Here is a 24,577-nt window from a genome sequence, read left to right as displayed (position 1 = left end):
TTCCGTAACGACTACAGTTGAAAAGTTTAAATCTGACTGTGGCACTACCTGAGCTATGTTTTTGTTCGCTATATGTCAACAATAGTAATAACTGATGTTTTAGAGTAGTTGTGTTCCATGTTAACAATATTAATAACTGATGTTTTAGAGTAGCTGTGTTCCATGTTAACAATAATAATAACTGATGATTTAGAGTAGCTGTGTTCCATGTTAACAATAGTAATAACTGATGTTTTAGAGTAGCTGTGTTCCATGTTAACAATAATAATAACTGATGATTTAGAGTAGCTGTGTTCCATGTTAACAATAGTAATAACTGATGTTTTAGAGTAGCTGTGTTCCATGTCAACAATAGTAATAACTGATGTTTTAGGGTAGCTGTGTCACATGTTAACAATAGTAATAACTGATGTTTAAGAGTAGCTGTGTTCCATGTTAACAATAGTAATAACTGATGTTTCAGAGTAGCTGTGTTCCATGTTAACAATAGTAATAACTGATGTTTCAGAGTAGCTGTGTTCCATGTTAACAATAGTAATAACTGATGTTTTAGAGTAGCTGTGTTCCATGTTAACAATAGTAATAACTGATGTTCTAGAGTAGCTGCGTTCCATGTTAACAATAGTAATAACTGATGTTCTAGAGTAGCTGTGTTCCATGTTAACAATAGTAATAACTGATGTTTTAGAGTAGCTGTGTCACATGTTAACAATAGTAATAACTGATGTTTTAAGAGTAGCTGTGTTCCATGTTAACAATAGTAATAACTGATGTTTTAGAGTAGCTGTGTTCCATGTTAACAATAGTAATAACTGATGTTTTAGAGTAGCTGTGTTCCATGTTAACAATAGTAATAACTGATGTTTTAGAGTAGCTGTGTTCCATGTTAACAATAGTAATAACTGATGTTTTAGAGTAGCTGTGTTCCATGTTAACAATAGTAATAACTGATGTTTTAGAGTAGCTGTGTTCCATGTTAACAATAGTAATAACTGATGATTTAGAGTAGCTGTGTTCCATGTTAACAATAGTAATAACTGATGTTTTAGAGTAGCTGTGTTCCATGTTAACAATAGTAATAACTGATGTTTTAGGGTAGCTGTGTCACATGTTAACAATAGTAATAACTGATGTTTAAGAGTAGCTGTGTTCCATGTTAACAATAGTAATAACTGATGTTTCAGAGTAGCTGTGTTCCATGTTAACAATAGTAATAACTGATGTTTCAGAGTAGCTGTGTTCCATGTTAACAATAGTAATAACTGATGTTTTAGAGTAGCTGTGTTCCATGTTAACAATAGTAATAACTGATGTTCTAGGGTAGCTGTGTCACATGTTAACAATAGTAATAACTGATGTTTTAGAGTAGCTGTGTTCCATGTCAACAATAGTAATAACTGATGTTTTAGGGTAGCTGTGCCACATGTTAACAATAGTAATAACTGATGTTTAAGAGTAGCTGTGTTCCATGTTAACAATAGTAATAACTGATGTTTCAGAGTAGCTGTGTTCCATGTTAACAATAGTAATAACTGATGTTTCAGAGTAGCTGTGTTCCATGTTAACAATAGTAATAACTGATGTTTTAGAGTAGCTGTGTTCCATGTTAACAATAGTAATAACTGATGTTCTAGAGTAGCTGCGTTCCATGTTAACAATAGTAATAACTGATGTTCTAGAGTAGCTGTGTTCCATGTTAACAATAGTAATAACTGATGTTTTAGAGTAGCTGTGTTCCATGTTAACAATAGTAATAACTGATGATTTAGAGTAGCTGTGTTCCATGTTAACAATAGTAATAACTGATGTTTTAGAGTAGCTGTGTTCCATGTCAACAATAGTAATAACTGATGTTTTAGGGTAGCTGTGTCACATGTTAACAATAGTAATAACTGATGTTTAAGAGTAGCTGTGTTCCATGTTAACAATAGTAATAACTGATGTTTCAGAGTAGCTGTGTTCCATGTTAACAATAGTAATAACTGATGTTCTAGAGTAGCTGCGTTCCATGTTAACAATAGTAATAACTGATGTTTTAGAGTAGCTGTGTTCCATGTCAACAATAGTAATAACTGATGTTTTAGAGTAGCTGTGTTCCATGTCAACAATAGTAATAACCGATGTTTTAGAGTAGCTGTGTTCCATGTCAACAATAGTAATAACCGATGATTTAGAGCAGCTCTGCTCTATTTCAATAATAGTAACAACCGATGTTTTTAGAGTCTTTGGATTTGTAATGTCACACTTGTATTTTATCGAACTAAGGATTGCGTACGATAAAAGGTCACTCATATGTTTAGTCTATCGCATTTGTTTTACTGGTATTGTTACGTGTTTGTTCATTGTAATCCAATATGGTTGGTCGGCTCTAAATCAAGCATCGTATCCTGCTAAATACCAGTTTTTTTATATGTACTGTGATTTATATCTAACTGTTATAACATGCCAATTTAATATTGACGGATACGGTGTATTTAGATGTCAGGTAATGTGAGTTTGGATGTTGTATTAAGTATTTTTGAATGTTAAATACAATGTATGTGGATGTCAAATAAGATATATGTGGACGTCAGATTAAGCGTGTTTGAATGTCAGATTAGGAGTTTCTGAATGTCAAATAGGTGTTTAAATGTCAGGTAAAGTATGTTTGGATGTCAAGTCCGTGGTGTTTAAATGTCAGATTAGGAGTTTCTGAATGTCAAATAGGTGTTTAAATGTCAGGTAAAGTATGTTTGGATGTCAAGTCCGTGGTGTTTGAATGTCAGATTAGGAGTTTCTGAATGTCAAATAGGTGTTTAAATATCAGGTAAAGTATGTTTGGATGTCAAGTCCGTGGTTTTTGAATGTCAGATTGGGTGTATTTGAACGTCAAATACAGAGCATTTGAATTTCATATACGATTTGTTTGGTGTCAGGTAATGTTTGTTGTTTATCCAACAAGCCTTCAAGATAATGTATTTTTAATTACCTAACTTAGTATCGGAGACATCTGCTGATCAGTCACCTACACTATGAGTACAAATAACTCTACGCTGGACAAAAAAAAAAAAACTTTCATATGAATGTGTGCATATTCTTCGCCGACGAATACTCCACATAAAAAAATATTCGACTTTCATTTATGGGACGGTGTATTATTAACATTATTAAATCATAAGTTCTGGTGCTGGAGATAAAGAAACAACTCAAGTTGACAACTTAATGAGTTAGAAAGTTGAGACTGAAGCTTGGAGTTTTATTAAAAAGATAAAATAAATCGATCTGCTAGAGATAAAAAAACAACTCAAGTTGGCAACTTAATGAGTTACAAAGTTGAGACTGAAACTTGGAGTTTTATAATAAATATAAAATAAATTAATATACGTAGTGATATATCTTAGACAATGCTTTCGAACTTCGTATTTATTTTATCCAATGTACAAATTCAATTTTTTTATATGTTCTGCACCGGTATAGATAGTTATGTTGTAACAATATAAGAGAGCAAGAAAACGCCTCCTTTAACAAAAAAAATAGAACCAAATCAGTCCCTCAAGTGACCAGCAGGGACAGTAAAACATGCTGTCATCTTTAAATACACTTCTTCGGGTTGTTCCTTGGTAGCTCTTCTATATGTCTCGCTTAATATTCCAGTCTTAACTAAAAACAACATTCCAAAGCTGCAGGGTATGTCATCTCCACGTTCACCGATCGAAACCCAAATGCACTAGAGAAATCTTCGTGTCTCGGAGATTTTCAACTGAAAAGTGGAAATGACATTCTTTCTGCTAAGTTTGTATGCTTACATCTTGCTTGGGGGGATCTATTTTCAACATCTTTATTATGTTTGGGCATATAAAGCTTTAAGTTACTAACACTACTCACGCGTCTTTCTTACACCAAGCCTTCGTTGACATAAGTAGTTTTGAATTACTTTTTAGTAGGACTATATAGATGTCAAATATCAGAGAAACATTTTTTTTTGCTTTCATTATTAAGTACTATATTTGATATTTTTAAAAAAATGTGCACTTCGACGAATAAAATATGACGATTCAAAGTTTGTACATGATTCGTTTAATTTGAGAAAGTTTAAATACACTTCTGATGAAACTAGCGAAACGTTGGCTCAATGAGAATTTCACAATTCCGTTTTTAGAAAAAAAATCAATATATTTTTCTCTTCACTAGATGGTGCTGTTTTCATGATGACGTAAAACACACTCGAGTTAAAAATGTAATCTCAACACTGCTGGAATGGGCGGTATTAAAACTTTAATTAAAATGAACTACAGAACAACTTTAGGCCTTCTTAGGTCATCTTAATGTTAACAAAGTAAAAGTTGTTTTTCTTTACTGTTATTGCCAACATGTCTAAATCCTTTCAGTATCAAATAAAAACTTTGGAAAACAACAGAATGTTCAGTTTACTACACTTCGAGATTACAATTAAAGTAAGTCTTTCCATAACGAATTGTAATTTTCACACAACTTCAGCTAATCGTTTAATCTCTGCAACACAAATTTCATTTTTTGAACACACAGGTGAAACCACTTCGAGATTTTATAATAATAATCTTTGAGTTCTTTTAAACTATAGCCTCACAAGATGCGAAACGTAGTTCCACCGTGCACCAGCTGTAAGTTTAAGGACATAAATCGCTAAGATTCTTGGTTCGATTATTTATGGTGAACACAGCACTTGTCCCGATGCTACTTTGCTCTAAAACAAACAAACATTTGTTAAACGTATATTGGAGCTATTAAATAAATATTTTTTTCCCTCACAGTTCTATCACATAATATGAATATTGTTCTAAGATATAAACGAGATATAGAATACGATTCTCAATCGATATTTGGAGAAACCTTTAATCAGTAATTCAAGTTACTCCAAAAATTTAAATCCTGAAAATAATCTTGGTGTTTGTTGATTGGTTCGCTTTTTGTTTTGTTTGTTTTCGGAATTTCGCACAAAGCTACTCGAGGGCTATCTGTGCTAGCGTCCCTAATTTAGCAGTGTAAGATTAGAGGGAAGGCAGCTAGTCATCACCACCCACCGCCAACTCTTGGGCTACTCTTTTACCAACGAAAAGTGGGATTGACCGTAACATTATAACGCCTCCACGGCTGGGAGGGCGAGCATGATTGGCGCGACTCGGGCGCAAACCCGCGACCCGCAGATGACGAAGCGCACGCCTTAACGCGCTATGCCATGCCAGGCCCTGATTGGTTCGCATCAACAATTTTACTTTTGGTGTTTGTTGATTGGTTCGCATCAACAATTTTAATTTTGGTGCTCTTGACTGGTTCGCACGAACCATATTAGTTTTGGTGTTAGACCTGATAAGGCCAGGTGGCTAGGGCGCTCGACTCGTAATCCGAGGGTCGTAGGTTCGAATCCCTGTCACACCAAACATGCTCACCCTTTCAGCCGTGGAGTCGTTATTATGTAATGATCAATCTCACTATGTGTTAGTGAAAGATACCCCAAGAGTTGACAGTGAGTAGTGATGACTAGCTGCCTTCTCTTTAGTCTTACACTGCTAAATTAGGTACGGCTAGTGCAGATAGCCCTCGAGTTGCTTTGCGCGAAATTCAAAAATAGGCAAACGTTTGGCGTTTGTTGATTGGTTCTCACGAACAATTTTACCTTTTATTTTATATTCCTGTGAAGGGTGCTGTTAAACTTTACTGAATTTTTTTCCAGTTCATTTTCGAACCTAAGTTAGTTTAAGTCAGTTTTCAAATCACATCTCATTAATATTACAATTAATTAACAGAAAAGTTAAAAGTGTTAACACAGGTAATGTTTTATAAAGTGTGAACCAAAGTTAACGTCAAATAATTATTAGTTTTGTATCAATTCACGAGCCAAAATATCCAATATAACAGTAATAAAATATCAACTTTGACATAAGACTTGACTGGCTTTGTGTACGTTTAGATATAAAATTATATTTATATATACGGCTCAGTGACTTAGTTCTCAGTGTAGAGTGCTTATTAGTGTAGACTTTGGCCATCATATTTGATTTGTAGAGAACCCTAGTATCACAGTTTTAGTTACGGGCACTTGTGTGTACAGTTTCCATATAAGAGATAATCTAACTCTCGTTTTGTTTCTCAGAAATGTATGGAAAATATATCGTAGACTTTAATTTTTAGCCTCGTACCACACATCTCTTACGATTATACCCAAGCTGATATCAGCGTTCCACAATCGTACTGTTAAATATAACAAATGTATTTCTGTCAGTAGCGAACCAGATGTGACATAATAATGATTTACACAGTCATCAGGGATACGACATACTTGTTATATATATATATAGTATAGTTGGTATAGTTCGTTTGCTGTGCTGTCGATTAGTGCCTTCCTATCATAGTGGGGGGCTTAAATGCTAAATTCAAGACGTAAGTTTTCAACTTACTTACTCCCAAATGATAGTACCTTATTTCGTCACTTTTATTTCAATTTTTTTTTCCTTTACTTGGGAGAGAAGTCACATTCTCACCACTGTCTGCAAGCAGTGAAGGGTGACACGAATGTGGGACGTTGTGGGCTTGAGCACCCACATCTTGCTCTCCTAATTTCTATTTCTATACTTATTGCTACTCTTTTATTTTTTATGTGAGACTCTGATAAACGGTGTCTCCCCACCGCAATGTGGGTCCTACATCGTCAGTCGCCTCTACAATAAGAGTACATTCTATAATCCCACATTACAGCTTGTGTGTGTTTTTCTTTTAGCAAAGCCACAAAGGCTATCTGCTCAGCTTACCGAGGGGAATCGAACCCCTGATTTTAGCGTTGTAAATCCGGAGACATATCGCTGTACTAGCGGGGGGGCTTACAGCTTGTACCTTGAGATATTTTCATTAGTGCAGCGTTTTTGTTTAAATTATTCTTGTTTCGGCTTGTTTTTTTTAAGTTATAACAAACTAATTTAAATAGTCAGAGGTTTCGATTTGCTATTTTTAACGCAGTTCTTCCATGTGGTTTTGTTTATTTAACTTCATAAAAACTTATTTATTTTCACTAAAATTATATATATAAGATATAATGATAAGGTTTATTCATATTAATTTAATATAACAAAGACTACTTGTAAAACACTCGAATGTAATGACCAAATAACATCAATATGCTACTGTCAGATATCCGCATTAAATTACTGATAAAATTATTTTAGAGATGTGGAATTCGAACAAGAACACATGCCGGTAGGGAACATCTTATTGGTACATTTGGTAACAAGATTAAGGAAGGTTTAATATAAGATACGAAACTTATGTCTCAAATTGTCATATTTTTTTTGCAAATTAAAACAATGATCTGGTCACACCAAACATGCTCGCCCTTTCAGTAGTGAGGGCGTTATAAAGTGACGTTCAATCATACTATTCGTTGGTAAAAGAGTAGTCCAGGAGTTAGCGGTGGGTGCTGATGACTAGCTGCCTTCACTCTAGTTCTACACTGCTAAATTAGGGATGGCTAGCGCAGATAGACCTCGTGTAGCTTTGCGCAAAATTCAAAAGAGAAATATATTTCACAAATAATGTCAAAAACCGATTTTCAACGTCATAATTCCATAAACTTATCGCTGAGGCCCGGCATGGCCAGGTGGTTAAGGCAACCGACTCGTAATCTGAGAGTCACTGGTTCGAATCCCTGTCGCACCAAACATGCTCGCCCTTTCAGCCGTGGGGGCGTTATAATGTGACGGTCAGTTCCACTAATTATTGGTAAAGAGTAGCCCAAGAGTTGGCGGTGGGTGGTGATGACTAACTGCCTTCCCTCTAGTCTTACACTGCTAATTAGGGACGGCTATCGCAGATAGCCCTCGTGTAGCTTTTCGCTGAATTCAAACCAAACCAATCTATTTTAACAGGTATTGCACGGGGTATAATAATAAAACTGAACTATAACGGGCAACTTTTAACTGGTTTTATACATGCAGCCACTATCGACTATTGTTTTTAACTTTTGTTATATTTAGTGAGCTATAAAACTTACTTTATAGTGCAGTTTGAGAGCTTTACCGTACCTATAAAGAGCATCGTGTGTTGCTATAACAAATATTATGATGACATTTTTACTAATGGATTTGTCATGTTGAGCTAAAAGAAAACCGCATCATGCATAACAATTAACTAGTTACATTGACAAAAAACAATTACGGCGTAAAATAATAATTAATTCTCACAGATGGCGCTATAGATAAGCGTGCCTAATAAAAATGTGTTTTTTTTTAATTTCACGAAAAGCTACACAAGGACTATCCTGCGCTACTCGTCCCTAATTTAGCAGTGTAAGACTAGAGGGAAGGCAGCTAGTCATCATCACCCACCGCCAACTTTTGGGCTACTCTTTTACCAACGAATAGTGGAATTGACCGCAACATTATAACGCCCCCACGGCTGAAAAGGCGAGCATGTTTGGTGCGACGGGGATGCGAACCCGCAACCTTTAGATTACAAGTCGCACGCCTTAATCTACCTGACCAAGCCGGGCCAAAAAACACAAGAATGAACTTACCTTTATCTTTGTTAGCTTATTTGTTTGTTTGTTTGTTTTTTGTTGAATTTTGCGCAAACGTATTTGATAGCTATTAGCGGTAGCTATATCTAATTTAACAACAACAGACTAGGGTAAATGAGGACCCGGCATAGTCAGTTGAAACTGGGTTCTGGATCAACTATCTGAGGTGTTCGAGTTCGAAACCCGTCGTCAAACATGCTGAGTCAGCCATCTGAATGTAAAAATTCTTGTCTCACAAAAATACTGGCCACAACCCCAAAGAAGTGGGGTTAAAGTTGTAACAGACACATACACGATTGTTTGTTTGTTTGTTTTTGAATTTCGCATAAAGCTACTCGAGGGCTATTTGTGCTAGTCGTCCCGAATTTAGCAGTGTAAGAGACTAGAGGGAAGGCAGCGAGTCATCACCACCCACCGCCAACTCTTGGGCTACTCTTTTATCAACGAATAGTGGAATTGACTGTCACTTTATAACGCCCCCACGGCTGAAAGGGCGAGCATGTTTAGCGCGACGGGGATGCGAACCCGCAACCCTTAGATTACAAGTCGCACGCCTTAACGCGCTTGGCCATGCCGGACCCACACACACACACGAAACAAGAAAGAAAAAGAAAACATTAAGTCAACATCACCTGTTGACCAGTTCTGGAAAACTCTCTTACCAACGAATAGTGGAACTGACCGCTACAAAATACGGTTACGTAATTCGATACCCCAGATTGCGAGCCGAGTGCCCTAATCCCCAAGTCATATCACGTATACATTTATTTTAAAACCTGGACTATTTCAATAATGGGAATTAATATAATTAATTAGTTTATTTTACTTCTTTGAAAAAAATTAAAACTCGCGTGTAAACAACAGTTTATTAAATGATAATTCATTAATTCAAAGATTAACAAACAAATTAATTAATTAATTAGGCCCGGCAAGACCAGTTGGTTAAGGCACTCGACGCGTAATCTGAGGGTCGGTGGTTCGAATCCCCGTTCCACCAAACATGCTTGCCCTCTCAGCCGTGGGGGCGTTATAATGTGCAGTTAATCCCACTATTCGTTGGTAAAAGAGTAGCCCAAGAGTTGGCGGTGGGTGATGATGACTAGCTGCCTTCCCTCTAGTCTTACACTGCTGAATTAGGGACGGCTAGCGCAGATAGCTTTCGTGTAGCTTTACGCGAAATTCAAAGCAAACCAAACCAATTAATAATTAAGTACATATCAGCAAGTAGATATATGAGATAACTACGTGTTGTGTTTTTTTTTATGTGTTTTCATAACCATTATGGAAGTTCCCTTTGTTTAGAAAAACAGTTTATTTTCCTACCATAATTTTCATATGAGGTCAGAACCTTGTTAAAGAATAGTTTGGTTTCCACCAGAGCAGAACCTAACAACGTATATATTTCCAATGCTTTGCTTGTTTGTTATTATTAAAATCTCAATAGAGAACTCAACATATTTTTGTGTGTGTGTTATGCTCGTCCAATACGAACGGTGCTGATAGTGCATCACACTGTCGGAAGAATTTCATATAAGGATTTATTATAAGAAGATCCAGCTTTCATCCAAATTTTATCATCATTGTAAGCCAAGAAAGAAAGACAAAACTCTGCATCGAATAGGATATAAGAGAAAGAAGGAAGTCTGAAGAAAACGGGTTTTGAAGGACAATATTCAACACACAAACTAATCTCGCTCTGAATATTCGTGTATCATGTGAACGTTTTCACAACTAAGACGTCAGCAAACTTTACGGCCAAAGTAATCCGAATATAAAATAATGCGATTAGCAAACCCTGAAGATTATGGACGCGAGAGTTTCTAGTTGAAGGAAGTTTTCCAATCGTCTGTCGCTGTAATTATGGGTTTTTGTTACGTCATCATTTATAAACCAATAAGACGTATTTCCGTTGCATTATCCGCATATTTTACTTCCAAATGTTTTAGAGGTTTTTAATTAAATCAAGTAATGTACTCGCGATACTCCAGCAAGAAATGTTTAGATATTATTATAAATACCAGTTTTTCTTACTTCTTATGTGTCTTGACGGAAGTTTACCTTCGTGAAAACTACTGTTTTCCAGGATACGTACGTGTGCGTGTTTAGTTGTGTTTTCTTCAGTTTCGCACAAAGCTACTCGAGGGCTATCTGTGCTAGTCGTCCCTAATTTAGCAGTGTAAGACTAGAGGGAAGGCAGTTAGTTCTCACCACCCACCGCCATCTCTTGGGCTACTTTTTTACCAACGAATGGTGGGATTGACCGTAACATTATAACGTCCCCACGGCTGAAAGGGCGAGCATGTTTGACGCGACGGGGATGCGAACCCGCGACTCTCAGATTACGAGTCGCAGGCCTTAACACGCTTGGCCATGACAGGCCCGTTTAGATGTGCTACGTTAAATACGATGTATTCCGATGCACTTATGTATACCTACTGGTTTCTTGATTTCACTTTTCACACTGAAAATCCGAATCGCTTCAGGTGTTTATAGTTCACGATAGAAAAATCAAAATGTGTTACTTTATCAGTCACTTTGTGCTCAGTTTTATTACAGTATTTTTTTTTTAATTTCACGTGCAACGCACGCTGATGCTCTCGCGATTTTCGGTCTTCTTATTTATTTTGTTTTTTTTCTCTCGTCGATAAACTGCTCATCCTAGTATAAGGAATTTGATTACTTTGGTTTTGATCGAAAACGTTCACTTCAGTCGAATTGTGAATATCTAGAGAGTAAAGGAACGAAAAAACGAAAGATAAACATTGAAATGATAAATCAGTAGCAGTTAAATGGGTCAGTGAGCACTCTTGTACATAGGAAACACTACTCTTGGCATCTCTCTACATGGACAACCTTACTTTGATGAGGCACTCTTGTACATAGGAAACACTACTCTTGGCATCCTTCTACATGGACAACCTTACTTTGATGAGGCACTCTTGTACATAGGAAACACTACTCTTGGCATCTCTACATGGACAACCTTAGTTTGTTGAGGCACTCTTGTACATAGGAAACACTACTCTCGACATCCTTCTACATGGACAACCTTACTTTGATGAGGCACTCTTGTACATAGGAAACACTACTCTTGGCGTCCTTCAACATGGACAACCTTACTTTCTTGAAATACTCTTGTACATAGGAAACACTACTCTTGGCGTCCTTCTACATGGACAACCTTACTTTCTTGAAATACTCTTGTACATAGGAAACACTACTCTTGGCATCCTTCTACATGGACAACCTTACTTTGTTGAGGCACTCTTGTACATAGGAAACACTACTCTTGGCATCCTTCTACATGGACAACCTTACTTTGTTGAAATACTCTTGTACATAGGAAACACTACTCTTGGCATCCTTCTACATGGACAACCTTACTTTGTTGAGACACTCTTGTACATAGGAAACACTACTCTTGGCATCCTTCTACATGGACAACCTTACTTTGTTGAAATACTCTTGTACATAGGAAACACTACTCTTGGCATCCTTCTACATGGACAACCTTACTTTGTTGAGACACTCTTGTACATAGGAAACACTACTCTTGGCATCCTTCTACATGGAGAACCTTAGTTTGTTGAAATACTCTTGTACATAGGAAACACTACTCTTGGCATCCTTCTACATGGACAACCTTACTTTGTTGAAATACTCTTGTACATAGGAAACACTACTCTTGGCATCCTTCTACATGGACAACCTTACTTTGTTGAGACATTCTTGTACATAGGAAACACTACTCTTGGCATCCTTCTACATGGAGAACCTTAGTTTGTTGAAATACTCTTGTACATAGGAAACACTACTCTTGGCATCCTTCTACATGGATAACCTTACTTTGTTGAGGCACTCTTGTACATAGGAAACACTACTCTTGGCATCCTTCTACATGGATAACCTTACTTTGTTGAGACATTCTTGTACATAGGAAACACTACTCTTGGCATCCTTTTACATGGACATCCTTAATTTGATGGAGCACTCTTGTACATAGGAAACACTACTCTTGGCATCCTTCTACATGAACAACCTTACTTTGTTGAGACACTCTTGTACATAGGAAACACTACTCTTGGAATCCTTCTACATGAACAACCTTACTTTGAGAAATACTCTTGTACATAGGAAACACTACTCTTGGCATCCTTTTACATGAACATCCTTAATTTGATGGAGCACTCTTGTACATAGGAAACACTACTCTTGGCATCCTTCTACATGGATAACCTTACTTTGATGAGGCACTCTTGTACATAGGAAACACTACTCTTGGCGTCCTTCAACATGGACAACCTTACTTTCTTGAAATACTCTTGTACATAGGAAACATTACTCTTGGCGTCCTTCTACATGGACAACCTTACTTTCTTGAAATACTCTTGTACATAGGAAACACTACTCTTGGCATCCTTCTACATGGACAACCTTACTTTGTTGAGACATTCTTGTACATAGGAAACACTACTCTTGGCATCCTTCTACATGGATAACCTTACTTTGTTGAGACACTCTTGTACATAGGAAACACTACTCTTGGCATCCTTCTACATGGACAACCTTACTTTGTTGAAATACTCTTGTACATAGGAAACACTACTCTTGGCATCCTTCTACATGGACAACCTTACTTTGTTGAGACACTCTTGTACATAGGAAACACTACTCTTGGCATCCTTCTACATGGAGAACCTTAGTTTGTTGAGGCACTCTAGTACATAGGAAACACTACTCTTGGTATCCTCCGACATGGACCACCTTAGTTTGTTGAAATACTCTTGTACATAGGAAACACTACTCTTGGCATCCTTCTACATGGATAACCTTACTTTGTTGAAATACTCTTGTACATAGGAAACACTACTCTTGGCATCCTTCTACATGGACAACCTTACTTTGTTGAAATACTCTTGTACATAGGAAACACTACTCTTGGCATCCTTCTACATGGACAACCTTACTTTGTTGAGGCACTCTTGTACATAGGAAACACTACTCTTGGCATCCTTCTACATGAACAACCTTACTTTGTTGAGACACTCTTGTACATAGGAAACACTACTCTTGGAATCCTTCTACATGAACAACCTTACTTTGTTGAAATACTCTTGTACATAGGAAACACTACTCTTGGCATCCTTCTACATGGATAACCTTACTTTGTTGAGACATTCTTGTACATAGGAAACACTACTCTTGGCATCCTTCTACATGGATAACCTTACTTTGTTGAGACACTCTTGTACGTAGGAAACACTACTCTTGGCATCCTTTTACATGGACATCCTTAATTTGATGGGGCACTCTTGTACATAGGAAACACTACTCTTGGCATCCTTCTACATGGACAACCTTACTTTGTTGAAATACTCTTGTACATAGGAAACACTACTCTTGGCATCCTTCTACTTGGACAACCTTACTTTGTTGAGACACTCTTGTACGTAGGAAACACTACTCTTGGCATCCTTCTACATGGACAACCTTAGTTTGTTGAGGCACTCTTGTACATAGGAAACACTACTCTTGGCATCCTTCTACATGGACAACCTTAGTTTGTTGAGGCACTCTTGTACATAGGAAACACTACTCTTGGTATCCTTCTACATGGACAACCTTAGTTTGTTGAGGCACTCTTGTACATAGGAAACACTACTCTTGGTATCCTCCGACATGGACCACCTTAGTTTGTTGAGGCACTCTTGTACATAGGAAACACTACTCTTGGTATCCTCCTACATGGACAACCTTACTTTGATAAGGCTCCCTATTATAGGAAACTCAACATTTTTTTTGAAGTAAGAAGGTGTAGCAGGGTGCTGGTCTTTTAGATAACTGGAGAGAACTTACAGCCAATGTTATTAAACTTCGAACTGCTAAATTACAAAAGTAATGGAGCTGTAAAATGCGAACATACATAGTTTTGATGGGCGTTACAGGATCTTAATAAAACGTGACTTATAAACTTTGTGTAAAGGGTCTTAAGACGTCTGTGTCTTCTATATATGTGTACATAACTTTCATTTGTCCGTTGGTTCAACACATTCTTCATAGGGGCCCGGCATTTCCAGGTGGTTAGGGCGCGCGACTTGTAATCTGTGGATCGTGGGTTCGAATCTCTGTCTAACCAAACATGCTCGCCCTTTCAGCCGTGGAGTCATTATAATGTGACGGTCAATCTCACTATTCGTTGGTAAAAGAGTAGCCCAAGAGTTTGCGGTGGGTGGTTATGACAAGCTACCTTTCCTCTATTTTTTACACTGCTAAATTAGGTACGGCTATAGCACGTAGCCCTCGTGCAGCTTTGCGCGAAACTTATAAAAACAAAACAAACAGACAAAACACCTACCGCATAAATCACTTTTTTTAAAATAAACAAATATTCGTGAGGCTGAAACCTTTTTCATGATGAAAGACGACTTCAGTTGTAAAAAAAAATAAAAGGAAAAAATAAAGAAGGTATTTGATTGAGTACATCCTCAGTTTTTCGATATTAAAAATTAGCTGTTATTATTTTCTTTAAGGAAATGCGATGATGAATTATTTTCCTATGTGAATCAAACCAAAGCAAAGCTACAGGAAAATAGGCAGGAAAAAAAAAATTGGATACACAATCGATTTCCTACAACCATAACGAGAGCACATGGTTCGCTCAACCGCTGTCCTTTGGAATTAGTTCTCAAGTTTTTATCCCACGTGTTTCTTGCTCCTGAAGAATTTCCCTACAGGGTCAAACCTGTCCCCAAAGTCATTGTCAGATCACTACATCTGTTTAATAATTTAAAACTGTGCAAAGCGAAGAGACGAATAAGGCAGGGACAATTTTTTCTCAAGTTACATTTGGAATTATTGTGTAATATTCGAAAATTATGCAGTGAATGAGGATTCGTGCCAAATAACTCACGAAGCACTAAAATACATTGTGGAGGCTCTAATAAATAAAATAATACACACTACTCTGTAACAAAGTATTCGAATGTACAAACTTGTTATAATGGCGATACTCTCCTAGTGCAACGCTGTCCATCCTTGACCTGATAAACTCGAACTATTCTGTCCAGAAAATTGTCCAGTGCAATTTATCTCCGTAATTAAAGATTAGTGAAGATAAAGGAAATGTAATAATTGCACGAATTAACACCTTCAGATAACAGCTGATAAGGATAACACAAGTGATATTCTAAAATGCTCCTTTGGTCACTGAAAAACCAGAATTATCTCTGATGGAAATTTTCAGCAAGAGTAATGCATTCTTTTACTGGATAAAATGTTCTATTATGGCCTAGAATGTTGTCAGTTTAATATGTTTAATATGAATTGGCATTATAAAAACACACTCCCAGTATGTGGAATGTGACCCTCACCTTCTCTGAAAATAAATGCAAATATTCTGATTGCTTACATGCCTCCTGACCCACATCCAACCATGAGTTTAAAACCACATTCAATCTGGGACCAGTGTCAAACATTCTTGTATAAGATAGCTTTATACACCATAATAGAACAATAATAATCATAGAGGCTAAGCCTGTGTCGGACAGATTTAAACACCAAACAGGACAATAATAATCATGGAGACTAGGCCTTTGTTGGAAAGCTTTATACGCCAAACATAATAATAATATATCAAAGAGATTAGGCCTGTGTTGGAAAGCTCTATGCACCAAAGAAAACAATAATAATCATGAAGACCAGGCCAATGTTGGAGAGTTTCATACGAGAAAATTGTTTGTTTGTTTGTTTTTTGGAATTTCGCACAAAGCTACTCGAGGGCTATCTGTGCTAGCCGTTCCTAATTTAGCAGTGTAAGACTAGAGGGAAGGCAGCTAGTGTTCACCACCCACCGCCAACTCTTGGGCTACTCTTTTACCAACGAATAGTGGGATTGACCGTTACATTATACGCCCCCACGGCTGGGAGGGCGAGCATGTTTACCCTCGGATTACGAGTCGCACGCCTCACGCGCTTGGCCATGCCAGGCCCATACGAGAAAAATCAGAATAATAATATATCACAGAGACTAGGCCTTTGTTGAAAAGATTTATACACCAAACAAAATAATAATATTCATGAAGACTAGGCCTATTTCGGAGAGTTTTATACATCAAATAGAATAATAATATATCACAGAGATTACGACTGCCTTGGACAGCTTTATACATCAAACAGAACAATAATAAATCACACAGTTCAAGCCTGTGTTGGAAAGTTTTATACACAAAACAGAACAATAATAATCATGGATACTAGGCCTATGTTGAGAGCTTTATATGAGAAAAACAGAATAATATTAAATCGGATAGATTAGACTTCTCTTAGAAAGCTTTATACACCAAACGAAACAATAATAATCATAAATACTAGGCCCATGTTGGAAAGCTTTATACAGCAAATAGAACAATAACAATTATATAAACTAGCCTTTGTTCGATACCTATATGCATGAAACAGAACAATAATATATAACAGACATTAACCCTGTGTTGGACAGCTTTATACACAAAACAGAACAACAATAATAATGAAAACTAGGCCTATGTTGGAAAGCTTTATACACCAAACAGAACAATAATTATCGTGGAACCAAGAGCTGTGTTGGAGAGCTTTATACATCAAACAGAATGAGGGAATGCACCTGTATAAAAAGCTATATATACCAAATAAAACAATAATAAACATGAATACCAGGTCTCTGTAAGAAATCTTTATGCACCAAACAAAGCAATGATAATCATGATGATTAGGCCTATGTTGGAACGTTTTATACGCTAAACAGAATACAAATATGTCACAGAGATTATGCTTCTGTTCCAAAGCTTTATACATGAAACGAAACAATAATAATTATGAAAACTAGGCCTATGTTGGAAAGCTTTATAAATCAAATAGAACAATAATATATCACAAAGATTATGCCTATGTTGTAAAGCTTTATACATCAAACAGAACAATAATAATCATGGAGACTAGGCCTATATCGGAGAGCTTTATACATCAAACGGAACAATAATAATCATGGAGACTAGGCCTATATCGGAGAGCTTTATACATCAAACAGAACAATAATAATCATGGAAACTAGGCCTATATCGGAGAGCTTTATACATCAAACAGAATAATAATATGTCACAGAGATTAAGCCTGTGTTTGAACGCTTATCCCACCAAACGGAGCAATAATAATCATGGAGAATAGGCCTATGTCCGAGAGCTTTATACATCAAACATAATAATAATTATCCTGAAGACTAGGCCTATGTCCGAGAGCTTTATACATCAAACATAATAATAATTATCCTGAAGACTAGGCCTATGTTTGAGAACTTTATACATCAAACAAAATAAGAAAAATCATAGAGACTCTAGGCCTACGTTAGAGATCTTTGCACGCCAACAGAATAACAATATATTACAGAGATTAGGCCTGTGTTGGAAAGCCCAAACAAAGCGATAATAATCATGGAGACTAGGCCTATGTTGGAGAGCTTTATACATCAAAGAGAATAAGAGATTAGACCAGTGTAAAAAGCTTTATACACTAAACAAAATAATAAGAAACATGAATACGAGGCCTATGTAAGAAAGCATTATGCATCAAACAGAATAATAGAAGTTAGGCCTGTGTTGGACAACTCTATACAACAAACAGAACAATAATAATCATAGAGACTATGCCTACGTTGGAGATCTGTATACACAAAACAGAATAATAATATATCACAGAGAATTGGCCTGTATTGAAAAGCTTTATTCACAAAACAAAACAATAATAATCATGAAGACTAGTCTCATGTTAGAAAGCTTTATACAGCAAACAGAACAATAATATAACACAGTGATTAGACCTATGTTGTAAAGTTTTATACATAAAATAGAACAATAATAATCATGGAAACTAGGCCTATGTTGGAAGGGTTTATGCATCAAACAGAACAAAAATAATCATGAAGACTAGGTTGCAAAAGCATACAAAATCATTTCTGTTCACACATTGTTACTGTGAATTTCCTGCATTCCTGATCTCTGTAATTTTTTTACATTTCCAAGAAGTGAATCTGACAGTTGATTCTAGCTGATTTTAAAAGATTCTCAGTTTGTATTTGTTTGGTTGGTTTTTAGGGGTGGAGCTTCCTGATTTTAAAAGACTTTCAGTTTTTATTTGTTTGGTTGGTTTTAAGGGGGTGGAGCAACAATTGCTTTATTAAAAGCAAACGACGCTAATGGTTAGATGCCTGGCTGTAGTATTTCGATAATTCACACATAATCGTACTGAATGTACCAATGACTTAAGATAATTCTTTCCGTTTTACTTTTGAAATACTTGTATTTATGACAAGTTTCATCGTGAATTCTTTCATGAAGAAAAATTAAAAATATAATAAAATAAGTTGCTTTAAGCTTTAGGTAATTATTTAGTTTGTTTGGAATTCCGCGCAAAGCTACATAAAGGCTATTTGAGTTAGCTATGCATAAGTTAGCAGTTTAAGACTAGAGGGAAGGCAGCTAATCATCACCACCCACCGCCAACTCTTGGACTACTCTTTTATTAACGAATAGTGGGATTGACAACGAGCCCCCCGCTAGTACAGCGGTATGTCTCCGGATTTACAACGCTAAAATCAGGGATTCAATTCCCCTCGGTGGACTGAGCAGATAGCCCTTTGTGGCTTTGCTATACGAAAAACACACACACACACACTTTTACCAACGAATGGTAGGATTGACCATTACACTATAACGCCCACATGGCTGAAAGAGCGAGCATGTTTGGTGTAACGAGAATTTGCGCCCGCGACCTTCGGATTACAAATTAAGTGTCTTAACCACCTGGCCAAACAAAGAAACTCTATAATTACATTTGTTCAAGGTATGATATCTGAAGAAAGGGAAACACCTGAGTTACGTTCACTATACTATTTTCCTATAAAATACTATAAAAGTTGCAAAGGACGTTTTGAAAATAAATAATTGTGACATACGTCTAGAATACGAAAGATTTTAAAATAACATAATAACAAGGTTTTTATTGTTTTGATACACAATTCGAATGTTTCGAACGTAAAATATCTTTTCCACAACTTTCTCGTCCTCAGTATAATAAAAAAACTTTTACTTAAATGGAATGAAACAAACCATATGTGTTAAGTTTACAAGTATATCTCATTAAAACTTTGAAGATTTGTCATTATCGTAATTACTACAATTCTGCTGATCCTTATTGTTTTTAAGATTTAATAAAAAATACAACAGTTATCTAATACCTTCCCCCCTCATCCCCACTTCACACACACATCTACTTTGGCAAGATTTACCCTAAGGTTTAGTTGTGTTGTTGTTTGTTTATCTCTCATCCAGTTAAAGGTAATTTATGTTCCTCAGTATTTAATATCAGTTAGTTTCGAATTACGTGAAAAATATTTGTACATAATTCGAATTTCAAAAAATAAAAATAAAATGATCCGGTAACATCACATAATGTCTCACTGCATAATATCTCTATACGTAAAGTTGTAATTTATTGTTTTCATACGGATATACCTACGTGGTAATAAATTATAGAAGCTGTGCAGTACTGTTGGAAAGTCATTAATAAAACAAACTAATCATTCGTCTTTATTTTTTTTAATGATTATGCTAAACGATTAGAAATATTTATTTTAATGTATTAAGATATATGCGGTTTAATTTTAAATGCACGTCTGGTTGAGGCCCGGCATGGCCAGGTGGGTTAAGGCGTGCGGCTCGTAATCTGAGGGTCTCGTGTTTGCATTCCCATCTCACCAAATAGGCTCGCCCTTTCAGCCGTGGGGGCGTTATAATGTGACGGTCAATGCTACTATTCGTTGATAAAAGAGTAGCCCAAGAGTTGGCGGTGGGTGATGATGACCAGTTGCCTTCCCTCTAGTCTTACACTCCTAAATTAGGGACGGTTAGCGCAGATAGCCCTCGAGTAGCTTTGCGCGAAATTAAAAAAAAAACAAGCAAAACAAACGTCTGGTTGAGGGCGCTATGTGACTGAAAATATTTTATGTTAAGTGATGAAATATGTGTAATTTAATTTCGTATTTTATCATCCGCTTGAGAGCGCTATAGAACTGTAAGTGTTTGAATCATTATTTCTTATTTCACAAAAAAAACATACCTTTGGCCATTTATGCTCCGCCCAATGTAGGTATAAAGACTCGATTTTTAGTGATACGTGCCCTCGGACTTACCGCTGAATTACAAGAGGGCAGAATAGTTTAAAAGTGTTTGATTTTAATGCTCAGATAAGCCTTTTTTTATCCATTTTATGAATTTCTCTCTATATATAACCATTTATATTTGAAAATTGCATTTATGTATTTTCTCTTCAACCAGCTGGACCCCCAGTGGTATTTCTGTGTACTTATATTGCTAAAACGCGAATTTCTATGCCCTCTGTGTGAGGAGTACAGGTGTACTTTTAGAAATTTGTGTCCAGTAACAAACAAACAAGCAAATGGTCTAATAAGGTGATTAATAACGAGAATGGAGTACAATTAATTTTATTAAGTCTACAATGGTTACAAAACACTTATGTATTTTCATCCCTTAGCTATCTCCTTGACCACCCCTTTACGACTGGTGATGTTAGACGTTCCATCACCAACGGTAGTTGGACAGGAAGTGGAACTCACCTGTAGCTTTGACCTCAATGGAGACACGTTGTACTCGGTGAAGTGGTACAAGGATGATGTGGAATTCTACCGTTTTGTTCCGAATGACTGGCCTCCTGGACAGTTTCTTCCGCTAGGTGGCGTCAGAGTTGATGTAAGTTGAACAAGAGATCCATGTATTTTTGTTTTGTTTTAAAATACATTAACGTTCCAACAAAAGGCAGGTCTTCCGTTTTATTACCATCCAAAGGCCAGTAATATTGTTTATTTTTCAAGCGAAATATGATTCACGCACTGCATTAAGAGGAGTGTGTAAATCGAGGGTCGCGGGTTCGAATCCCCGACACACCAAACATGTTTACCCTTTCAGCCGTGGGGGCGTTATAATGTGACGGTCAGTCCCACTATTCAATAGTGAAAGAGTAGCTCAAGAGTTGGCGGTGGGTGGTGATGACTAGCTGCCTTCCCTCTAGTCTTACACCGCTAAATTAGGAAGGACTAGCGCAGATAGTCCTCGTGTAGTTTTGCGTGAAATTCAAACCAAACCAATGTCGTATTGATTCACTCAACTAGGTTATATTGTTTTAATATTCCTTGTATTTATCTTCGTGAACTTCATGGAAATATTTAACACGTTAATACTGTTGGGAAGTTTAACGTATTCTTATTATCTCTCTACACAAATTGCTCGAGACGAACAGGCGAATGGTTAAAACCACCATTAACGTATATTTGTCAATAGATCTATATACATATAAACTTCTTACACTAGTTTCTATTGGCTCTGTTGTGTACACTTTTATTTCAAATAAACAAACCACTTTGACTGTTCTATTTCAATCTCCGTTATTACTTCCCGACTTTTCATGACACGACTTGGTTTACATTCTACCAGTATCTGGACTTTAAAAGCTACACTTAAGGTTGAAATCTGACAAATGATGTGAAACACTTTCAGATACAAGTTTTAATGGACAATAAATAACAAAAATTAAATACATTGATGGCTATATAAAAATATATATACATGAAACAGAATCCCACTGACAAAGCAATAAGTGTCCGGACTTATAACGAAAGAAATCAGGCTTCGTTACCAGTAGTGGGCAAAGAACAGACAGTCCATTGTGCAGACAGTACTTTTGCGTTTATACAGCTAAGTAGCTTCATGGACGTGCAACAGACAGTACTGTTATGTTTATGCAGCTAAGTAGCTTCATGGACGTGCAACAGGCAGTACTGTTATGTTTATACAGCTAAGTAGCTTCATGGACGTGCAACAGACAGTACTGTTATGTTTATGCAGCTAAGTAGCTTCATGGACGTGCAACAGACAGTACTGTTATGTTTATGCAGCTAAGTAGCTTCATGGACGTGCAACAGGCAGTACTGTTATGTTTATACAGCTAAGTAGCTTCATGGACGTGCAACAGACAGTACTGTTATGTTTATACAGCTCAGTAGTTTCATAGACGTGCAACAGACAGTACTGTTATGTTTATGCAGCTAAGTAGCTTCATGGACGTGCAACAGACAGTACTGTTATGTTTATGCAGCTAAGTAGTTTCATAGACGTGCAACAGACAGTACTGTTATGTTTATGCAGCTAAGTAGCTTCATGGACGTGCAACAGACAGTACTGTTATGTTTATGCAGCTAAGTAGCTTCATGGACGTGCAACAGACAGTACTGTTATGTTTATACACCTAAGTAGCTTCATGGACGTGCAACAGACAGTACTGTTATGTTTGTTTGTATTTTTGTGGCTATTATCGTAAGTTTACTTCATTTATGCTTGATTGAAAAGTTAATTATTTTACGCCGTATTTTTTGCGACTCACAGACAGCACGTTTTAATTATAAGTAATAACTTGACACGCTGAGATAACAGGATATAACAACGTATATTCCAGCAAAATCAAGCATGGGGCGTGTGTGCACCGTCATCTTTGTAATTATGTGTGTCTAAGTAACGTAACCCTAATTACTCGTGAAGATGCTAAACACAAAGTCACGTGACCTGGAAATGCCCTCTAGCTGTTTTAATTAAACCAGAATTTGATCTTAATATCTATTAAGCAGCTAGTATAATTTCAGTACAATAATGATATTTCACAATACAAACACAACCAAGTTTGAATGAAATAACCACTTGTTTACATAGAATGACAATCTCTGTAGGCTCGAGATAACCCAGTTGCTTTGCGCCATGAAACGCCAAACCAACAAACCCGATAAAATTTACTGTAAAACCAGAAAACCAGCAGTATTCAACCAGGAATAAAATGTGAAATAATTACCCTACCCTTGTTTTATCTACACGTTGCATCTTGTTCCAAATTGTGATAAGAAACAAAAGGGGTAAATAAACAGGATTTTTTTATTAACGCACCCCTACTTTTATATTAAATATTTAGAGAATTTGTCCTTTCAAATATTTTGACTTTTTTTCACTACCACCCTTTAACACGTCCGATCAGTTTATTACGATGTGTCCGATTTTTGTAAAATATTTTTAATCAAATATAACTGTACGCAGTTCCTGTTAACAACATATCTTTAGTATCCTGGTGGGCCACCCGTTAGTACAGCGGTAAGTCTACAGATTTACAATGCTAAAATTAGGGCTTCGATTCCACTCGGTGGGTTCAGCAGATTGCTCGATGTGGCTTTGCTATAAGAAAACACAAACATACACCATGGTGGTTTATTCTTAAGTATACAAACTTGCAACGCTAAAACTCGGGAATCTGTTCCGCAAGATGGACATATCAGATAGCCCAATTTACTCTGAAACAAACAAAACAAGTGACAATGACTAAAACCTTTGTTTTCACTTCGCCTTTTTTTTTTGTAAACATAAATATCATAACCAACCATTCCTACTTTTTGCTCTGGAAAGTAATCAAACTTACTCTTACTACCATTATATTACTGGTGTTAGGGAGATGTAAAAAGTGTGTACTTCACAAAACAATTCGAAATATTTTATAACTAATAAGTATGTCCAGTTAGAAATCCCATTACTCAAACTTCAATACTAATTATGTCCAGTTAGAAATCCCATTACTCAAACTCCAATACTAATTATGTCCAGTTAGAAATCCCATTACTCAAACTCCAATACTAATTATGTCCAGTTAGAAATCCCATTACTCAAACTCCAATACTAATTATGTCCAGTTAGAAATCCCATTACTCAAGCTCCAATACTAATTATGTCTAGTTAGAAATCCCATTACTCAAACTCCAATACTAATTTTGTCCAGTTAGAAATCCCATTACTCAAGCTCTAATACCAGTCTTTTTCAAATACGTTAAATGATTTTCAGCCAAACGTGTTTTGTTTCCTAAAACTATTTTCTAATCAGCTTTATTTCATTTGTTTTCAATTTCGCGCAAAGTTACAC

At 36.4% G+C, this 24,577-nt stretch overlaps 1 long non-coding RNA gene and 1 pseudogene across 3 annotated transcripts in view; both read left to right on the top strand.

Annotated features, from left to right (window-relative positions):
- Positions 1–24,577, top strand: part of LOC143231740 (uncharacterized) — a 293,239-nt gene that overhangs the window by 132,048 nt on the left and 136,614 nt on the right. The gene's annotated exons all lie outside the window — the stretch shown is intronic.
- Positions 1–24,577, top strand: part of LOC143231739 (uncharacterized) — a 123,683-nt pseudogene that overhangs the window by 36,882 nt on the left and 62,224 nt on the right. The window contains exon 3 of the transcript XR_013017143.1: positions 21,107–21,321. The product of XR_013017143.1 is annotated as an uncharacterized LOC143231739 (transcript). The remainder of the gene's footprint in view (positions 1–21,106; positions 21,322–24,577) is intronic.

The sequence above is a fragment of the Tachypleus tridentatus genome, chromosome 11 (genome assembly GCF_004210375.1).
Source record: "Tachypleus tridentatus isolate NWPU-2018 chromosome 11, ASM421037v1, whole genome shotgun sequence".
NCBI classification, from domain to species: Eukaryota; Metazoa; Arthropoda; class Merostomata; order Xiphosura; family Limulidae; genus Tachypleus; species Tachypleus tridentatus.
Note: the sequence above shows the minus strand (reverse complement) of the source record. Positions and strands in the feature narration are given on the sequence as shown.